General features: G+C 38.8%; 1 protein-coding gene across 7 annotated transcripts in view; it reads right to left on the bottom strand.

Moving 5' to 3' along the window:
- Window positions 1-21,745, bottom strand: part of LOC121386278 (serine-rich adhesin for platelets-like) — a 174,595-nt gene that overhangs the window by 69,041 nt on the left and 83,809 nt on the right. The window lies entirely within an intron of this gene.

Raw genomic sequence — 21,745 nt, 5'->3', positions numbered from 1 at the left:
ATAAATCTTTCTAAATGCATTGTATTACAAAAATGTATCCATTAATTTCCAAGATTTTCGGCTTCGTAATTTTATCCTTCATACCCGCTGGCAGAAGGCGTGATATATACATATATATATAGCCACTTATAAAACACATTCTACACAACAAAATACTTCCAGCCATGGAATGTAGTAAATCACAATATTCTGTTACATGCACTTAAATCAATTCATGCACATTATCAAGAGACGAAAAACAACTAAAATCGGCCGTTGTGTACAAACCGTTTCTATAATAACACGAGCAATTCATCACCAAGATGTATAAATCCAAGGTTAATGCGGTGTAACTTTCCACTACATGCACGTCGTGCATATCACGGATATTACATGTGCGCCCACTCCCTACAGGTCGTATTGTACGCCGTGTAGTAAGGTATTAGTGACTCATAACAGAACTGAGTCAGAAACATGATTATCGACTTGGATAATTCAGATTGTTCAACGTTGTTGCAATTCCGAAGAGCTGATCAATTTTTTTTTCTGTCTGAAAGGACCTGGATGCATGTAGTTCATGATTTAAACTGTCATCGTCGAATGTGAATTGAAATTGAGTTTGGCAAATGTATTTCATTTGCAAGTCGTCAAAACCGTTAATTTGAAAATGGAGTAAATCACATTAAAAGTACTTTAGTTTAGTTAATAATATTTTATTGGGTGAATTAAAATCTTGAATTTGGCTACAGATTTTCAGTCCAAATTCACCAAAATGATTTAATAAAAGTTAAAATTTGTTTTGTTTAATGACATCACTAGAGCACATTGATTTATTAATCATCAGCTATTGGATGTCAAACATTTGGTAATTCTGACATATAGTCTTCAGGGTTTTTGCCAGAGGGTAAAATTAGTGCAGATTTTCTTTTTTAAAGTTAACCTTTTGACAAAATGAATGACTCTTTATCATTACTGTATGATTTTCTTAACCCTAACCCTAAACATAACCCATTTTCTATCTGGGAGAGGCCCTCCATATCCCCTGTTGACTGTGGTTGCATTCTATTCCATAGTGCCATACCCAAAAATTTCTTTCTGGCAGAAACACTGGTCTTGGAGAGGAAACCTGCTACATTTTTTCCCCATTAGTAGCAAAGGAATCTTTTACATGCACCATCCCACAGACAGGATAGTACATACACATGTATATCACAGTCTTTGATATACAAGTTATGGTTCACTGGGTGGAATTAAAAATAGCCCAATGGGCCCATTGACAAGGATCGATAGCAGACCAACCGCACACCAAGCAAGTGCTTTACCACTGGGCTACATCCCACCCCCACACATGGTTAGAGATGTGTTACGAGTAGTAATGGGTGTTCTAGGACAGATCCATTTTTCATTATTATTATTTATTATTATTATTATTACCTGATCTACAGTGGGTTTTAGGATCAATTCTGTTTGGTGGAACCACCATCTTATTTTTTTTTAATGCAATATATTTATATCATTCTAAAAACATTAGGATACCCAGAAAAACATTGACTACATGGACAGTGATATTTTAAACAAGAAAATAGAGCAGCCTATGTGGCAACAGTGGGTTTCCTCTAAAAAACAGTGTCAGAATGACCATATGTTTGATGTCCAATAGCTGATGATAAGATAAAAAATCAATGTGCTCTAGTGGCATCATTAAATAAAACAAACTTTACTTTACTTTATATTTAATATGTAATAAATTAGATGTTAAAAACAGCTCTGTTTGTCGGTCTTCGTGGATCCATTCTCTGATTGGGTTTTTTTCATGTACCAACCAATGCTCTAATAAATTAACTGGTAAATCAAAGGCCATGGTATGTGCTGTCCTGTATGTGGGATGATGCATATATAAAATACCTTGCTGCTGACGGAAAAATGTAGTGGGTTTCCTTTCTATGACTACAATGTATATGTCAGAATTACCAAATGATTGTCATACAATAGCTACAATGGATGCCAAGATGTGGGCTCTGCAAAAGACCTATGCCCAACAGCCCTTTTTGCGACTCATGGGAAAAGGATATAATACAACCAATCGAATGTTGAAGAAGAAGAAGCTACTAATTAATAAATCAATGTACTCTAGTTGTGTCATTGAACAAAACAAAGTTCAACAAACTTTAGCTGTTAGTCAGAAAATTACCAATTTTTTTTTTTTAAATTAGTTTTTAGAACATTCCTTACCACTTAATTTCAACGTCAAGTTTCTTAAAACATTCCTTTCCATTTAATTAAAAAAAATGTCATTCTTATTTCTTAGAAATAAAGTGAAATATGCAATTTAATTTGCCATTTTTAATAAAGGCGGGGATTTTCCCCCCGTTTTTTTTTTCTTTTTCGTGCGTGTGGTAACAATGTGAGTTCTTCAGACTGTCATAATGTGTGATAATATTCACTGCTGTGTTTGCCAATCAATACCAGAATGCAATTAAGACGGATTTCCGTCAACACTTCTGCCGACAAGTTGTGGGTTAGATTTCATATTTCACAGCAGTGAACAGCAGAGAATCCTTTGACACAAGTGGCTATTAACAATGCTGTAGTAAACAGCAAATGGTTTATTCCAGAGAATCAACTGGATAACATTGCCATATTTCCTCACCAAATGTGGACATCACTGGGCGTGAGGGTATAAATATGAAGCTCATTAACTTGTTTGTAAAATCTCTTTGTTAATTAGCTAGCATAATATTTCTATTTATGAATAAACATTGTAAAATATTAGAAATTGTTATACGTATTTTTAACCTCATTCTAAAGGTGGATTAATTAGCCAAACAAAACAAAAAGACTTCCTTCTGTTTGTGTGTGTGTGTGTGTGTGTGTGTGCGTGCGTGCGTGCGTGCGTGCGTGTGTGTGTGTGTGTGTGTGTGTGTGTGTGTGTATCTCTCTCTCTAACTAATCGCCATTCTGTCTTTCTTTATCTTTTTTGCTCCAATTCCATCTCTCTTTTTCTAATTCCCCCCATCTCCTATCTCCACCCTCTCTCCCACCTCTTCTCTGTCTCTACCCTCTCTCCTCATTATCCCCTCTCTCTCTCTGCACAATCTCCCCCCCTGTCTCTCACCCCTCCCTCTCTCACCTCTGTCTCCTCCCTCTCTTCCCCTCCCTCCTCTATCCCTTCCTCTCTCTCTCTCACGAATTCCAAACATTCCAACGTCATTATTATTAATTCATTCCAGCTGCCAATGAAATCAGGTCTTATTTACCCAGGATACACACAGTATTCTGACCAGCTCGGAGATATCCCAGTTCCCTCACGCTCTGTTCCGCTACCTCCTGTTTATCTCCCCCTTACGAAAATTACTCCTCATACACTATTGTAATCCAGCGTAAGCCAATCGAATGGCTCTGTTTATCATTATGCTCCAAGATCCCGGCCAATATAATCTGTGTTCTTTGATGATTCAGTTATACATTGTATGTCATATTTATATAAGATTCTGATGAGAGCTGTTCTGTTTTGGTAACAAGACACGGATGCAAATATTTGAGTGAGAATGAAAATTGATTTGACAAATGGTCAGGATGTGGATATCAAAGATAGAAAATGAATTGTCTCATTAATATGATTATCAGTTTGTCTTCTGAATTAGTAAACACAAGGAGAGACTTGAATGTTCTGTGTGTGTGTGTGGGGGGGGGGTTAAAATAAAATTGTTTGTTTTTCCAATATGCTAATATACACACGCAAACAAAAAACCTCCGCATAGAAAACATAACTTTACAATATGTAAAATAAATAATGAAATGCCTCCATTACGACAGGGGTGCAGAAATGGCAAATATTTAACTACTCCGCCGACCAGAACCAACTAAATATCTATAGAACACTGTGTTCAACAAACAAACAAAATCAAACAAAAAGAGATAGACCTTCGGGCTGTTAGTTCCATTTTTAAAATCGTCCGTAGGAATTTCTTCTCCCATTTGGCGAGCGGGCGATTACTTTCTGCAGCCCTGCATTATGACCACCATTGGGACCTCATACGTTGGATAACTTGTGCCCAATCCTCTTGTATGTACAACATGTCTATATATATATATATATACATGCACATAAAATCAACATCAATTAGCATGAGGACCTTATTAAAATTTGTCTTAATATCAGATAGTAAATAATATTTTCACTGACCTGGGGATCAGAAAATATCAGATAGTAAAATATACTGATAGTCAGAAAAAAGAATAAAATCATTAGCTCCTCCCCCATCCACTGTTATTGGTTGAAACCACGTGATTGACAGGTAAGCATCATTTGAGGCCTAAATACTGAGAAGACAAATCTTACATGCATTACGAAGCAACTACCTTAAACATCATGAAATGAAGTAAAAACAAAATTAACATTGAGTATTATCAACCCAAGAAAACTAGCTTAATTTAAATTGTATCCATCCCTAGCAGTTTCAACTAGCCTGGGGTGAGCTGACCAGCATTTGTAAAAAACTTTGCTACTAATGGAAAAATGTAGCGGGTTTCATCTCTAAGACTATATGTCAGAATTACAAATTGTTTGATTGCCAAAAGAAGGAAGAAAATGTTTTGTTTAACGACACACTCAACACATTTTATTTACGGTTATATGGCATCAGACATATGGTTAAGAACCACACACAGATATTGAGAGAGGAAACCTGCTGTCGCCACTTCATGGGCTACTCTTTTCGATTAGCAGCAAGGGATCTTTTATATGCACCATCCCACAGACAGGATAGTACATACCATGGCCTTTGATACACCAGTTGTGGAGCACTGGCTGGAATGAGAAATAGCCCAATGGGCCCACCGACACGAATCGATCCTAGATGATCGCGCATCAGGCGAGCGCTGTACCACTGAGCTGTGTCCCGCCCCTAGATAGCCAAAATCCAATATTAATAAATAAATGATCACACAATCTTTAAGTTGAATGTTACTAACATGCACCGGCCTCGGTGGCATTGTGGTAGGCCATCGGTCTACAGGCTGGTAGGTACTGAGTTCGGATCCCAGTCGAGGCATGGGATTTTTAATCCAGATACCGACTCCAAACCCTGAGTGAGTGCTCCGCAAGGCTCAATGGGTAGGTGTAAACCACTTGCACCGACCAGTGATCCATAACTGGTTCAACAAAGACCATGGTTTGTGCTATCCTGCCTGTGGGAAGCGCAAATAAAAGATCCCTTGCTGCTAATCGGAAGTGTAGCCCATGTAGTGGCGACAGCGGGTTTCCTCTCAAAAATCTGTGTGGTCCTTAACCATATGTCTGATGCCATATAACCGTAAATAAAATATGTTGAGTGTGTCGTTAAATAAAACATTTCTTTCTTTCTTACTAACATGCCTTAAACACCAGGAGGTGTATGTACATATGTCTATGATTTATGACTCATTATTATCTTCTCCTGCGGCAGGATTTAGCTTAGTTGGTTGAGTGCTCGCTTGAGGTGCTTGCATTGCAGGATCGAACCACCTCAGTGATTCAACTGATTGGGTTTATTCTCATTCCAACCAGTGCACCACAACTGGTCAAAGGCTGTGGTATGTGTTTTCCTGTCTGTGGGAAAGTGTATATAAAAGATCCCTAGCTGCATTAGGGAAAATGTAGAGGGGTTTCCTCTTGATAACTACGTGTCAGGAGTTCCAAATGTTTGACATCCAACAGCCGATGGTTAATTAATCAATGTGCTCTAGTGGTGTCGTTAAACAAAACAAACTTTAACAATGTCCTCTAGTAATGTTTAACTTATTTTCATACTTATATCCAATTAAGGTTCAAGCACGCTGTCCTGGCCACATACCTCAGCTATCTGGGCTATCTGTCCAGGACAGTGAATAAGTTGTTAATTGTTGGTGGTTAGTGAGAGAGAAGAGGGTGTATAGTGGTCTTACATCTACCCACTGAGTCATTAAAACTCACTCTGGGTGAGAGCCAGTACTGGGCTGCGAACCCTGTTACCTACCAGCGTTATGTCCGATATCTTAACGACAGTGAATAAGTTGTTAATTGTTGGTGGTTAGTGAGAGAGAAGAGGGTGTATAGTGGTCTTACATCTACCCACGAGTTGAACCCTGTTACCTACCAGCGTTATGTCCGATATCTTAATGACAGTGAATAAGTTGTTAATTGTTGGAGGTTAGTGAGTGAAAAGAGGGTGTATAGTGGTCTTACATCTACCCACTGAGTTGAACCCTGTTACCTACCAGCGTTATGTCCGATATCTTAACGACAGTGAATAAGTTGTTAATTGTTGGAGGTTAGTGAGTGAAAAGAGGGTGTATAGTGGTCTTACATCTACCCACTGAGTTGAACCCTGTTACCTACCAGCGTTATGTCCGATATCTTAACGACAGTGAATAAGTTGTTAATTGTTGATGGTTAGTGAGTGAGAAGAGGGTGTATAGTGGTCTTACATCTACCCACTGAGTCGTTAAAACTCACTCTGGGTGAGAGCCAGTACTGGGCTGCGAACCCTGTTACCTACCAGCGTTATGTCCGATATCTTAATGACAGTGAATAAGTTGTTAATTGTTGGTGGTTAGTGAACGAAAAGAGGGTGTATAGTGGTCTTACATCTACCCACTGAGTCGTTAAAACTCGCTCTGGGTGAGAGCCAGTACTGGGCTGCGAACCCTGTTACCTACCAGCGTTATGTCCGATATCTTAACGACAGTGAATAAGTTGTTAATTGTTGGTGGTTAGTGAGAGAGAAGAGGGTGTATAGTGGTCTTACATCTACCCACCGAGTCGTTAAAACTCACTCTGGGTGAGAGCCAGTACTGGGCTGCGAACCCTGTTACCTACCAGCGTTATGTCCGATATCTTAACGACAGTGAATAAGTTGTTAATTGTTGGTGGTTAGTGAGTGAGAAGAGGGTGTATAGTGGTCTTACATCTACCCACTTAGTCGTTAAAACTCACTCTGGGTGAGAGCCAGTACTGGGCTGCGAACCCTGTTACCTACCAGCGTTATGTCCGATATCTTAACGACAGTGAATAAGTTGTTAATTGTTGGTGGTTAGTGAGAGAGAAGAGGTTGTATGGTGGTCTTACAGGTTGGACTATACCAATTCAAATCCCATAGGCGACCATGTTAACGTTTGCGTTTAAAAACACTATATGCAATATATCAACCAAACTGTGACCCATAAATATCAGTACTACAACCCCTACCTCAAAGTATTAACTGCAGAAAATGGTACCTTTCATGGCTCATTTTCGGTATAACCAGATGTTTCTGCAACACCCCTAGTTTCGCACAAAATTTTAGTACTTTTTTTTACAGGTACCCCATACATGTTCCAAGCACAAGGCTACTTGACACGGTGGTACTACATCAAATAAAATTGCATACATTTTTAGCCCAGATGAAACTAATTTTTTTTACAACCAACACACTCACATTTATAACCAATCACAGGACTTGTGGTGTTAACTTCTCTATCAAAAGTTCGGTACACCTCGAACTTCGACCCAGCCGGAAATTAATTGGTATAGTGCAACCTATACTGATAACACACATGTTTCAAAAGGTGGTGAATCATGTGTTTTTATGACAACCAGGATCTGGTGTCTTCTGACATAAACTGACAACCTCACTGAAACTGTTGTTTCTACAGTGCAACCTAATTTAATGTACACCTCACAAAACACATGTATTTTGTACAGTTTTGTACAAATGCAATATGTCATATTTGAAAAAATAATTTTTTTAAAAATAATACTCCTGAAGATATTTATTGTCAGATGTGTGTGCTCAGCTATATATGTAGAGACAGCATGGCTATTCAGAGTACCTCAACTCCTTAAACTTATTCCATTGAAACACATGTACTTGACTGACCCCTAGATTATGAAGACCTCAATAGGCACATCAAAGAAATATCAGTATTAAAAAAATACAATGTCTGAGGAAGGAAAAACCAACATGACTGCATCTGTATGAAGTAATGACTTAATGTCCTGCACATCACTGTTGGAAGAAAATCCTGTATGCTGAGTGTGGGCATCTTCAAGTTACCATGTGCGGGAATTTCAAATCCATCAGCTATGCAGATTTTCAAATTGGACCATCAAAACCATTGGCAGCCACCAATATTCCTGACTATATTTTATGTATACCCTACTGTAGTTGGAGGTTTTAAAAATTTGTTATATCTGGAATTATCATGCAGCTTTCGCATATTTATTTTTGATTCATTACTAAAAAAACCTGTTTTTAAGTGACATAATTACCCGAACATCTATTTTATTGCATTATTTTCTAATCCAGATCAATACAATATGTATATTGGATGTATTCCTACAATCTGTAATCCAGCATATCATTTAGCTATTAACATTGGATAATACAGCATTAACAATAAAATAAATCATCAAATTACACCAAGGTAGATAATCAAATCTGGAAAAATTTGTTCCAAATCTAGTATACACTTAAAATACACTTCATGGAAGCAAACTAAGTGATTATTTTTAAAAAAGAGTTGATCTGGAGACCTAAAGATATGTTTAACAAGCTTATTGTTATGTATAAATGAGAACAGAAGGCACAATAGTGACAAAAAATATAATTATGGGTTTGGTAAAAAAATTCTTCAAAGTAAAAAAATGTTTCCCCTAAAACTACAAATTTGTCTAAAATATGACTTAGCACCCTATAAATATGCCAAAAGGACAATAAAAATCAAGGTCTGTAAAAAGTTAAGCTAACAGAAGTACACACATGAAACATTAACTATGTTTATAGAAGTTAAAGACATTATCCCAATATTGGCACATGTTATTTTTAATATAAAAATAAATTGCTATTAAAATCTAAGTTCAGACTGCCTAGATATATTAACATATTTAAGAGCAGTTGTATACTACTCAAAAGAATTTAAGGGTCAGACGATATTTTCGACATTATTTTCTGAATGTCAATTATATTAGCTAGACCATAATGTCACGCATGGTATTGTTCCATTTTGACGAAAGTGGGTCTAAGCAACCCATAAATGAATTAAAATCCACTGTCATTGACACTGTCGACTAGTTCTAATGGCGAAAACATGCTTACATTTGCACGTAAATTAGGGCGAAAGCGAAAGGTCTGCTAAGTGCCCATAACTTGCTTTTTCACAAAGCGCTTCATTTGCACGCTTTGCACGTGTATTCCATGTTCCCAATGCTGAATTTCCGTATAATTGGAGCTTGCGTTCGTGTACGGTGCACACTCCAAATTCGACAATGGTACGACTTCAACTGACTATCGAAGATCGAGGAAGGGCTATTGCTTGGCTTCAGGATGGCAATACGCAAAGAAATGTTGCTCTGAGACTTGGTGTCAGTCAGAGTGTCGTTGGCCGACTGTGGCAACGGTACCAAGCAACGAATTCTGTTCGAGATCGTCCACGTTCGAGAAGACCCCGAAGCACTACAAATAGAGAGGACCGCTACATCACCAATATGGCTCTACGTCAACGCACAACCATTGCACGCCGATTACGTGACAATCTGCGGACTGCGACTGGAACTCGAGTGTCTGATCAAACCATACGCAATCGTCTGAGAGCCAATAATCTACGCTGCCGTCGCCAGGCTGTTCGACCACCACTCCTACCACGTCACAGAACGGCCAGACGTCACTGGTGCACGCTTCATCTGCGGTGGCAACGTGTTCAGTGGGGTCGAGTGATGTTCACTGATGAGTCCAGGTTTAGTCTCCAGTTCAACGACGGTCGGGTTCGTGTCTACAGACGTCCTGGGGAGCGCTTCGCTGACGTTAACCTTAGACAACGTCACCGGTTCGGTGGTGGCAGCGTCATGGTGTGGGGCGGCATCTCTATCCACCACAGGACCCCCATCTATGTGGTGGATGGCAATCTGAATGGAATCCGCTATCTGAATGAGATTATCCGGCCGTTGGTTCTCCTAGACCTTCAGCAGATTGGCGGCAGGGCAGTTCTGCAGGATGACAATGCCAGAACCCACCGCGCCAGGGTGGTAACGGACTTTCTCAGACAACAAGGTATCGCCAGGATGGATTGGCCAGCATATTCGCCTGACTTGGCCCCAGTAGAGAACGCCTGGGACGAATTAGGCAGGAGAGTTCGGGATAACCATGCCCCTCCGGCCAACCTTCATGATCTGGGTCAACTTCTTATGGCAGAGTGGCAGGCCATTCCCCAAGAGTTCTTCAGACGTCTGATTAACAGCATGAGGCAACGATGTGTCGAGTGTATTCGCGCCAGGGGTGGATTCACACACTATTAAACGAATGTTCTAATGTGTAAAATCCATGTTTGACAACCTTCAACTTTGACAGCATGTCATGTGACTTTCTTGTATACAGTGACGTTTATTTGTGTTTTTTTGTAAATATGGAACAATAAATAAAAATGTTGGTGTAGTTTACATCATCAATCTAATACACTCTGAAACTTATTTGGTTATAAATTTTTGACCCTTATATTCTTTTGAGTAGTATATATGGCAAGTCAAACACCATGTAAATAAGAACATTCAAATCTGTATAGTATGAATTATAGGCCAAAACCAACTTTTCCTCAGTGCTAATTTTTGTTCAAACTCCATTCAGAGCTATGTACAGTAATTATTGTCAAGGTCAAGGTCATTGTGAACTTGCATGGCCGAGTGACGGCTAATTAATCAAATAGTGTAGTTTAATTTAATTAAATCACAAAAATCATAATCTTTTTTATTATGCACTGAATATGTGCTATAGGTTGGACTATACCAATTCAAATCCCATAGGCGACCATGTTAACGTTTGCGTTTAAAAACACTATATGCAATATATCAACCAAACTGTGACCCATAAATATCAGTACTACAACCCCTACCTCAAAGTATTAACTGCAGAAAATGGTACCTTTCATGGCTCATTTTCGGTATAACCAGATGTTTCTGCAACACCCCTAGTTTCGCACAAAATTTTAGTACTTTTTTTTACAGGTACCCCATACATGTTCCAAGCACAAGGCTACTTGACACGGTGGTACTACATCAAATAAAATTGCATACATTTTTAGCCCAGATGAAACTAATTTTTTTTACAACCAACACACTCACATTTATAACCAATCACAGGACTTGTGGTGTTAACTTCTCTATCAAAAGTTCGGTACACCTCGAACTTCAACCCAGCCGGAAATTAATTGGTATAGTGCAACCTATATCTACCCACTGAGTTGTTAAAACTCACTCTGGGTGAGAGCCAGTACTGGGCTGCGAACCCTGTTACCTACCAGCGTTATGTCCGATATCTTAACGACAGTGAATAAGTTGTTAATTGTTGGTGGTTAGTGAGAGAGAAGAGGGTGTATAGTGGTCTTACATCTACCCACTGAGTCGTTAAAACTCACTCTGGGTGAGAGCCAGTACTGGGCTGCGAACCCTGTTACCTACCAGCGTTATGTCCGATATCTTAACGACGACGACGCCACCAAGGCTGGTTATACAGTACTAACATGCCTTAAACACCAAAAGGTACATGTGCATATGTCTATGATTTATGATTCATTATTATCTTTCTTCTTAACACCTCTGGCCTTATTTCTACAGGTGAAATCTCTACTGCCATTAACCGCCTGCCTGCTAGTCATATCCACAAGCATGTGGCATGCTGGGAGATCATTACACGATCTCACTACAGACTAACAGTCCTCAGAGGCTCCCCCTCCCCCTCCCCATCCTCCCCCAGTAATGAAATATCTCTTGGCAAACCTGCAGGCTGCACACTATACTACATACCACACAGCATGGGCTGGATCTGGAGTTTTGAAGTGTGGGAAAATAGAAAAATAAAACTTAAAATAATAAATATTAAAAAAATACATACAAAAATAAATACTTCCCCCCCCAAACCAACAAAACCAAAAAACCCAAAAAAAACCAACAATAACAAAACACATCAATTTAAAATTATTATTCTGCTAGTTAAAAGAAAGAAATTTACATTAAATAAATAAAGGATATAACTGAACAATTTGCCCCAATTTAGTCTCATCAGAACTATATTTGGAAAGAAAGAAATGTTTTATTTAATGACACACTCAACACATTTTATTTACAGTTATATGATGTCAGACATATGGTTAAGGACCACACAGATATTGAGAGAGGAAACCTGCTGTCGCCACTTCATGGGCTACTCTTTTCGATTAGCAGCAAGGGAACTTTTATATGCACCATCCCACAGACGGCCTTTGATATATCAGTCGTGGTGCACTGGCTGGAACGAGAAATAGCCCAATGAGCCAACTGACGGGGATTGATCCCACACCGACCACACATTGAGCGAACTATATTTGGTGAATTGTGTTACATGAAATTTCTGTTTTCGTAAAATACAGGGGCCTAATTCAATAAAGTCTTGTAACTTTGCGATCTCGCAGTGCAGTGCTAAAAGACTTGCAAAGAGGATGCTTTGTTGTCTAGCAGAGCCTAAGAGAGCTTTGTGAATTAGGCCCCAGATGTCTATGGTCACCTAGTACAAATCATGTGAACCAATTTCCAGTGACCTATGATTCTAAAATATTGTCCCCTGCTTTATATTTACAGTTAAAATATTTGTCTTTTACTTTGTTTAAAGACACTAGTAGAGCACATTGATATATATTATCCATCAACTAATGGATGTAAAACATTTGCTAATTCAGAGAAAACCTGCTATATTTTTTTTCATTAGCAGCAAGGGATCTTTTACTTGCACTTTCCCACAAACACTGCACTGGTTGGAATGGGAAAATGCCTAATGGTCATTAGTGGAAGGCCAATTCTATGACTCAAACAAGTACTCTCCTGAATATGTTGGATCTCACCCCAACAACAACAAAACCTCATTTCCTAGAGCCAGCCTAAGGGAAATTCTTAACTGCCAGGATGTAGCCCAGTGGCAAAGCGCTCGCCTGATGCACGGTTGGTCTAGGATCGATTCCCATTGATGGGACCACAGGACTATTTCTCATTCCAGCCAATGCACCACAACTTGAATATCAAAGGCTGTGGTATGTGCTATCCTGCCTGTGGGATGGTGCATATAAAAGACCCATTACCACTAATGGAAAAACGTAGCGTGTTTCCTCTCTAAGACAATATGTCAGAATTACCAAATGTTTGACATCCAATAGCCGATGGTGCGCTAGTGGTGTCGTTAAAAAAAAAAAACTGTTAACTTTTCATGTAATAAATGACACACATCAGGGCTTCTAGAATTTTATAAAAGTTCACTAGCCATAGGATCAGTGATTTTAATTTTTTTAATAGCCATTATTAAAAATTTACTAGCCCTACTTTAACTAAATACAAATTTACTAATAGTAATAATCAAATATGTCACCTAAAGAGGGAGATAGAGCTTAAAACCTCTTACATTGGGGGTAGTAAGATGGGGCAGGATATTCATATTTACAAAATAAAGACTTAAATGCAGCATTTGACAAGGGTTTTTTTTCCACTAGCTATCAGGCTAGTTACAGTAGTTATTTACTAGCCCAACAAATAAATATCACTAGCCATGGGAGTGGGGCTACCATAATCTAGAAGCCCTGCGACATGAATTCACATTTTGGCCATTCCAAAGCCAAGATCCAAGACCAGTCCATGTTCTCTATGTCAATTCCATCAATGGCAGCTGTCTTGAGATTGGGCATACACTGCATTACCCAGCAGACCGCAGCGGGCATACACTGCATTACCCAGCAGACCGCAGTGCTAATTCTTCCACAATTGAGTCATTTGACAGGGGTTTTTTCTGCCACCAATTCTAATTCTACCATAATTGAGTCATCTGACAACTTTGCTAAAATGGCTGCAGTGACCTTTGACCTGGGGGCAGTAACAACATTCCTGGACAGATAATTCCACCACAGCAGCAGCTCTGTTAGCCAGCTGGGAGCTGGGATGTTTGACTAGATAATTAGCCAGGTTGTTAACATGAACATCAAACCGCCCTGGGGAGTATTTAAAAAAAAACTGAAAAAAAGGAGACTTGAATTGACCTTTGATGTCACACCAACACATTATAACAGTCATTAAGCTTGTCGATATGCGTCGGCCAGGTTTTACTATTAAACATTAAAGTGAAATGTTTATTAATACATGAACAAAGCAGCTATAAAGGAATGAGGAGTGGGATATAGCTCAGTGGTAGAAGTAAAGTAAAGTTCCTTTTCTTTAGCAACACCACTACAGCACATTGACACGGCTTCTAGAATTTTTATAAAATCCACTAGCCATGGGGGCAGTGATTTTTTTTGTTTTACTAGCCACGATTAAACATTAAGTAGCCCTAATTTACCTTAAGTTATACAATTTTACTAAATTATAGTAATAATCAGATATAAAAACACTAACATTAGGGGGTTGGGGTACACTGGTGTAGGAAGCGGGGGAGGGGGGCATGTGCCCCCACTTTTCAGATATTTTGCTTTATAGTTGCTTTATAATAGTGTAAAAGTATGTAAATATAAAAGTGTGCCCCCCACACACACTTTTTGGCACCTTCCTAGGCCACTGGGGTAGGTTCAGGATATTCATATTTACAAAACAGACTTAACTGCAGCATTTGACCTTTTTTTTTCATTAGCTGTCAGGCATGGCAATAGTAATTATTTACTAGCCCAACATTGAATATCACTAGCCATGGGAGTGGGGCTACCATAATCTAGAAGCCCTGTCTGGCATGGCAATAGTAGTTATTTACTAGCCCAACATTGAATATCACTAGCCATGGGAGTGGGGCTACCATAATCTAGAAGCCCTGTCGGGCATGGCAATAGTAGTTATTTACTAGCCCAACATTGAATATCACTAGCCATGGGAGTGGGGCTACCATAATCTAGAAGCCCTGTCGGGCATGGCAATAGTAGTTATTTACTAGCCCAACATTGAATATCACTAGCCATGGGAGTGGAGCTACCATAATCTAGAAGCCCTGTCTGGCATGGCAATAGTAGTTATTTACTAGCCCAACATTGAATATCACTAGCCATGGGAGTGGGGCTACCATAATCTAGAAGCCCTGTCTGGCATGGCAATAGTAGTTATTTACTAGCCCAACACTGAATATCACTAGCCATGGGAGTGGGACTACCATAATCTAGAAGCCCTGTCTGGCGTGGCAATAGTAGTTATTTACTAGCCCAACACTGAATATCACTAGCCATGGGAGTGGGGCTACCATAATCTAGAAGTCCTGTCTGGCATGGCAATAGTATTTATTTACTAGCCCAACATTGAATATCACTAGCCATGGGAGTGGGGCTACCATAATCTAGAAGCCCTGTCTGGCATGGCAATAGTAGTTATTTACTAGCCCAACATTGAATATCACTAGCCATGGGAGTGGGGCTACCACAATCTAGAAGCCCTGTCTGGCATGGCAATAGTAGTTATTTACTAGCCCAACATTTAATATCACTAGCCATGGGAGTGAGGCTACCATAATCTAGAAGCCCTGTCTGGCATGGCAATAGTAGTTATTTACTAGCCCAACATTGAATATCACTAGCCATGGGAGTGAGGCTACCATAATCTAGAAGCCCTAACACCGATTTATTTATCATCAGCTATTGGATGTCAAACATTTGGTAATTTTAACATATAGTCTTAGAGAGGAAATCTGCTTCATTCTTCTTTAGTAGCAAGGGATCTTTTTTATGCACCATACCACAGACAGGATAGCACATACCACGACCCTTGATTTACCAGTCATGGTGCAAGAGAAATAGTCCAATGGGCCCACTGATGGGGACTGATCCCAGACCAACCGCACATCAGGTGAGCATTTTACCACTAATCTACTTCTCAATGCCATTCCAGAGAATCAAGTGACTAACACTGCTGTATTTCCTCACCAAGTGATGCAGCTGGCTGGAAAGAGAAATAGCCCAATGCACCCACCGATGGGGATCGATCCCAGACCATGGATCAGGCTTTACAACTAGGCTACATCCTGCCCCTCTCAATGGTAGAACCCTTGCCTAAAGTGTGATGGGTCACAGAACCAACTGCCCTCTGTGAACCTGTTATTATTTTCCATGTCCCTGACTCACAGCTTGTATAATTATTATAGGCTGTGGTATGAGCCATCTTGCCTAAAGTGTGATGGGTCACAGAACCAACTGCCCTCTGTGAACCTGTTATTATTTTCCATGTCCCTGACTCACAGCTTGTATAATTATTATAGGCTGTGGTATGAGCCATCTTGCCTATGGGAAAGTGCACGTAAACGATCCTTTCCTACCGATGAAAAAATATAACAGGTTTCCTGTGAAGACTACATGTCTGCCTTACCACATGGTTGACGCCCAGTAAAGCCCTCTACATTGCGACCAGTTGGGTTGCACATCCGACATACTATCTAGGGCTGCAGAAAGTACTCGACCATTCACCAAATTTGAGTAAAAATTCTTATGGACAATTTAAAAAATGCAACTACCAGCCCGACTATCTATCTGTCTTTTTGATTTCGTTTGCCACATGATCTTGATCATTTACCAAGTGCTCTTAATGTTTTGTCAATATATTATATATATATATATATATATATCAATTGAAGACACTGTATATTATAATAGTGTTAATAAATTATAATATATTGTTCGATAGACTGGTGGACTAGTAGAAATTCTGGCGGGCTAGTAAATTTAGTAAATTTTAGTTGGTTCTGGTCCGGTGAGCTAGTTAAATATTTTCCATTTGTGCAGCCCTGCTATCTATATGAAAAAATAGAAGTAGATGCCATCTGGCTCCTAGATGGAAAGGTTAATGTACAGGGCTGCAGTAGCTGATGATTAATCAATCAATGTGCTCCAGTATATTGTTGTTAAATTTAACTTTAATTTCTACAGATTTCCCTTAATTAACACCACAATGGGTCCTTCAAGGGGGTTAGGCCCTACGACTCACCACACTTCAGACAAGCCCTGTATCAGTAACTTTCATTCCGGCCCAGTGTGGGCTGACAAGTGTACAACCTTTGCCAGTACTTTACGGTATGCCCAGTGATACCAAACCGTGAAATAAACCTATTCAACAAGAGGAAATATCCCACAGGAAGACACCTCGGCACATGTTTGAACAGTGCACTCTGGGAAGTGCTGTGGCGTGGAGCGGTAAATGTGTAGCGTGGCTGATGCTGCAACTGCACACACAGACTGCAACTGAGTCAACACCGAGTCAGGAAAGCCTCAAAGAGAATCTCCAAAGGTTACAGTGTTTGTGTCGGAACTGTGGCAGCAAATATGTCAGGTTTTAGCAGCATCCCTGTCACAATGTTGAAGACTTTCAAAATGTGGCTACAAAATCGGACCATAGTGATAGCAGAGGCGGATCTAGGGAGGGGTCCCAGGGGCCCACCCCCCTCCTAAATTTTGCGATAGTTATAATTTTATTAAACACTCAACAACGAAAGTTTAGCAAATATCTTTTATGACATCTAAATTTGCCATGGTTGAATAAACTTAAAAGAAAACCAGGTCTTCCTGTTGTGTTAAGGCAAAGGTTGATGAGTTTATGTTGTTTGTAAATGGTAAACATTTCAGATGTGTATATTGATTAATAAAAATAGATTATTTTATAAATGTTATGCCATTTCTTTTAACATTAGCTAAACTTTTGTTGTTGAGTATATATTAATTTTCTCTCTTTTTTACGATCCCCCTCCAAACCTCCCCCACAGTTCCCTTGGCATTCCACCTCATTTCACTGCCCTCGTAACATAATTGTTTAAGTCTTTTTTTTAAAGTTTTTGAGATTAATGGAAAAATCTTATTTTTATAGAAACAGAAATTAATAGACCATCAATGTTAACAGAACAATGTTTTCACAGGTGTTTTTTTTAAATCACTTGATTTGGACTTTCTATGTCTGAAACAACAAAAAAACAGGAATCCCTCCGTGTCACTGTGAAATTCATCCTGACAGCAAACATCTCCCTGTGATATCATTACAAGAAGGAACGAAAAGAAGAAGAAGACTGCACGATGTTCTTTCTCCATTTTTTATTATTTGTTTTTAATTTTAAAGTCAGATGAGAAATGTCAATGTTTTGTGTAGCGTCCGTCATCATGATGTTAAAGATTTTAAGAATGTGCCCATAAAATAACACCATAGTCATGTTTTTTTGTTTTTGTTTTTTTATTTCTATTTGGTTTTTTAGGTTTTTTTTACAGAGAAAACTGACTCAGTTTGAACTTCCTATGTTTAAAATAATAAAAATAACTGTCATAATAACAATAATAAATGTTTTTTTGTTTCTGTTTATTTTTATTTGTTTCTTGTGTTTTTTTAAGGTTTTTATTGGGTGGGAGGGGGGATATATATTTTTTATTAGCCACAGTATTTGTGTGGGAAACGTGAGATGATACATGTCAATGTTTACAAGGATCCATGCCATGATGTCAAAGACTTTTAAAACATGGCCACAAAGTCAGACCACATGCAGTGATGCTCTAATTCTTTTTCAATTAAAAACACTGATTAAGTATGGACTATGAAACAACACAAATAACTGTATGTTATAGCAATAACATTGGGTTTTTTAGGGGGGGGGGGGGGGGGGGGGCAGCTGGGAGATGTATAAATTTTAAGGTCATGGTACCCTAATTTTTAAACTGCCATGTTCATCAGCAATGTCAGTGACACCCCAGCAGGGTTTCTGCCAGAAATAATTTTTTACTTTGGGTATGGCACTATGGTATTGAATATCTACCAATGTGTGTGCTGAATGCAACCACCTTCAACAGAGGGTATATGGGGGGGGGGGGGGGGGGGGGGGGGGGGGGGGGGGGGGGGGGGGGGGGGGGGCAGGGGGGGGGGGGGGGGGCTTCCTCCAGAAAGAAAATGGGTTAGGTTTAGGGTTAGGGTTAAGAAAAATATACAGTAATGATAAAGACTCATTAATTATATCAAAATCTGCCAAAACAAATTGGGTATGGCACCATACCCATTTTACCCTGTGGCAGAAACCCTGCCCAGCTATATGTAGGCTGTTCTGTGAACTGAGCACTGACATTTTACAATCTTATAAAAAATAAAGCCACATTTCTCCAACATCATCACAGTTTCATTTCCCCTACATCAAGTTTTCAACCTTTCTAAACAAAGACAAATAAACTGTCATCAACTTTTCAAGAAACAGGGTCACATGGTTTGGGTCGAGATTATTTGTAGATATCAAATATCCGTTTGATCTAGACTGAATGGTGAATGAAAATAATGTAAGAATGTTGCATATAAGTCCACCAGAACGCAATCCATCTCTATGGAACAGATGACATTCATCACCAAGGGAAAGTACTGCTGTGTTACTTGTATACTGACCAATGTTTTCACTAATAAACATAAAACACTGAACATTTCTGTTAATCTCTTACTTTTCTTTTTATTTTAAACCTAATGAGATTAGTGACATAAAAAAACACTTTATTTTAAATCAAACTGAAAATTACTGACTGAAAAATCTTTTATTTTACATCAAACTGAAAATTACTGACATAAAACATTTTTAACAGTAAAGTTTGTTTGTTTTATTTAACGAGGCCACTAGAGCACATTGATTTTGTATCTTATCATTGGCTACTGGACGTCAAACATATGGTCATTCTGACACTGTCTTTAAGAGGAAACCCGCTGTTGCCACATAGGCTACTCTTTTATGACAGGCAGCAAGGGATCTTTTATTTGCGTTTTCCACAGGCAGGATGCACAAACCATGGTCTTTGTTGAACCAGTTATGGATCACTGGTCGGTGCAAGTGGTTCACACCTACCCATTAAGCCTTGCGGAACACTCACTCAGGGTTTGGAGTCAGTATCTGGATTAAAAATCCCATGCCTCAACTGGGATCTGAACCCAGTACCTACCAGCCTGTAGACCGATGGCCTAACCACAATGCCACCGAGGCCGGTCATTTTTAACAGAGCTCAATACAGAGTATAGATCAGGTGACTGCTTAATCCATGTTTAACTGTTACAATTTATATTCCATATAAAAATATGAGTAGATGACATCACAAAAAAAGTGTTATCCTTTGATAAAATGCAGAAAATGTCATTACAAATAAAATAGTTTTGCTATGATATGCATTTAAAAAAAAAATTCTGTTATACATCAATATATTCACCAGAAATGACAAACAATTATCATAATATATATATAAGTAATAAGCCAGTTTGTATCAAACATATCACTTATGTAATGTCTATTCTGTTATGGTCGGCCTCATATAGTCATGATGACCCATGCAGTATGGAAGACCAATTCATGCCAAATGTGTTAGAATGACATGCATTAATCATTCCATGAACAAGAAATGCAAAGTATTTTCCAAGGAGTGGAAATGGATGGACAGATGGATGGACAACTGGTCAGATGGACAGATGGATGGACAACTGGTCAGATGGACAGAAGGTAATATGTCGGTGGATGGATGAATGATAAAGAGGGCTGGCATGGATGAATAGTCCATTACCAGGTGGGTGGGTGGATGGGTGGGTGGATGGGTGGATGGATGGATGGATGGATGGGTGGGTGGATGGATGGATGGATGGATGGATGGATGGATGGATGGATGGATGGATGGATGGATGGACAGATGGACGGATGGATGGATTAGATGGACAAACTATCTTTACTTATAGAATTTGTTTTGTGTGTTAAATATGTAACTGGACAGATTTGCACAAACTGGACAACTAGACAGATGAATGGACAGATTTGCACTGACTGGACGGGTAGACAGATCAATGAACAGATTTGCACTAACTGGACAGATGAATGGACAGATTTGCACTAACTGGACAGATGAATGAACAGATTTGCACTAACTGGACAGATGAATGAACAGATTTGCACTAACTAGACAGATGAATGAACAGATTTGCACTAAGTGGACAGATGAATGGACAGATTTGCACTAACTGGACAGATGAATGAACAGATTTGCACAAACTGGATGGGTAGACAGATGAATGGACAGATGGACCCATGGACAAAAGACATAAAGTAACATGTTCATGTAATAAATGTATACAAGACAAACACACTTATATTATTATTTCACATTATATAATTCTTATATAATTACAAGGCAAGACATATAGTGTTACATCAGAATACATGCAGCACAAGAACTGTAGATAACGATATACCACACAAACAGATTTTACAATATAGGTAACAGGTACAAACAGTAGTTGAACATGCTGCATTCTCTGAACTAAGTAACATTACTGAACAACAATATAAACTAATATGCTGAATCAACAACATAAACAGTAATATGCTGAATCAACAACAAACAGTAATATGCTGAATCAACAACATAAACAGTAATATGCTGAATCAACAACAAACAGTAATATGCTGAATCAACAGATGAATCAATAATATAAATAGTAATATGCTGAATCAACAACATAAACAGTAATATGCTGAATCAACAACATAAACAGTAATATGCTGAATCAACATAAACAGTAATATGCTGAATCAACAACATAAACAGTAATATGCTGAATCAACAATATAAACAGTAATATGCTGAATCAACAGCTGAATCAACAACATAAACAGTAATATGCTGAATCAACAGTTAACTCAACAATATAAACAGTAACATGCTGAATCAACAACACACTAATATATTGAATCAACAGCTGAATCAACAACATAAACAGTAATATGCTGAATCAACAGCTGAATCAACAACATAAACAGTA

This window comes from Gigantopelta aegis, chromosome 12, assembly GCF_016097555.1.
Source record: "Gigantopelta aegis isolate Gae_Host chromosome 12, Gae_host_genome, whole genome shotgun sequence".
NCBI classification, from domain to species: domain Eukaryota; kingdom Metazoa; phylum Mollusca; class Gastropoda; order Neomphalida; family Peltospiridae; genus Gigantopelta; species Gigantopelta aegis.
The sequence above is the reverse complement of the archived record's forward strand: the minus strand, read 5'-3'. Positions and strand labels throughout refer to the sequence as shown.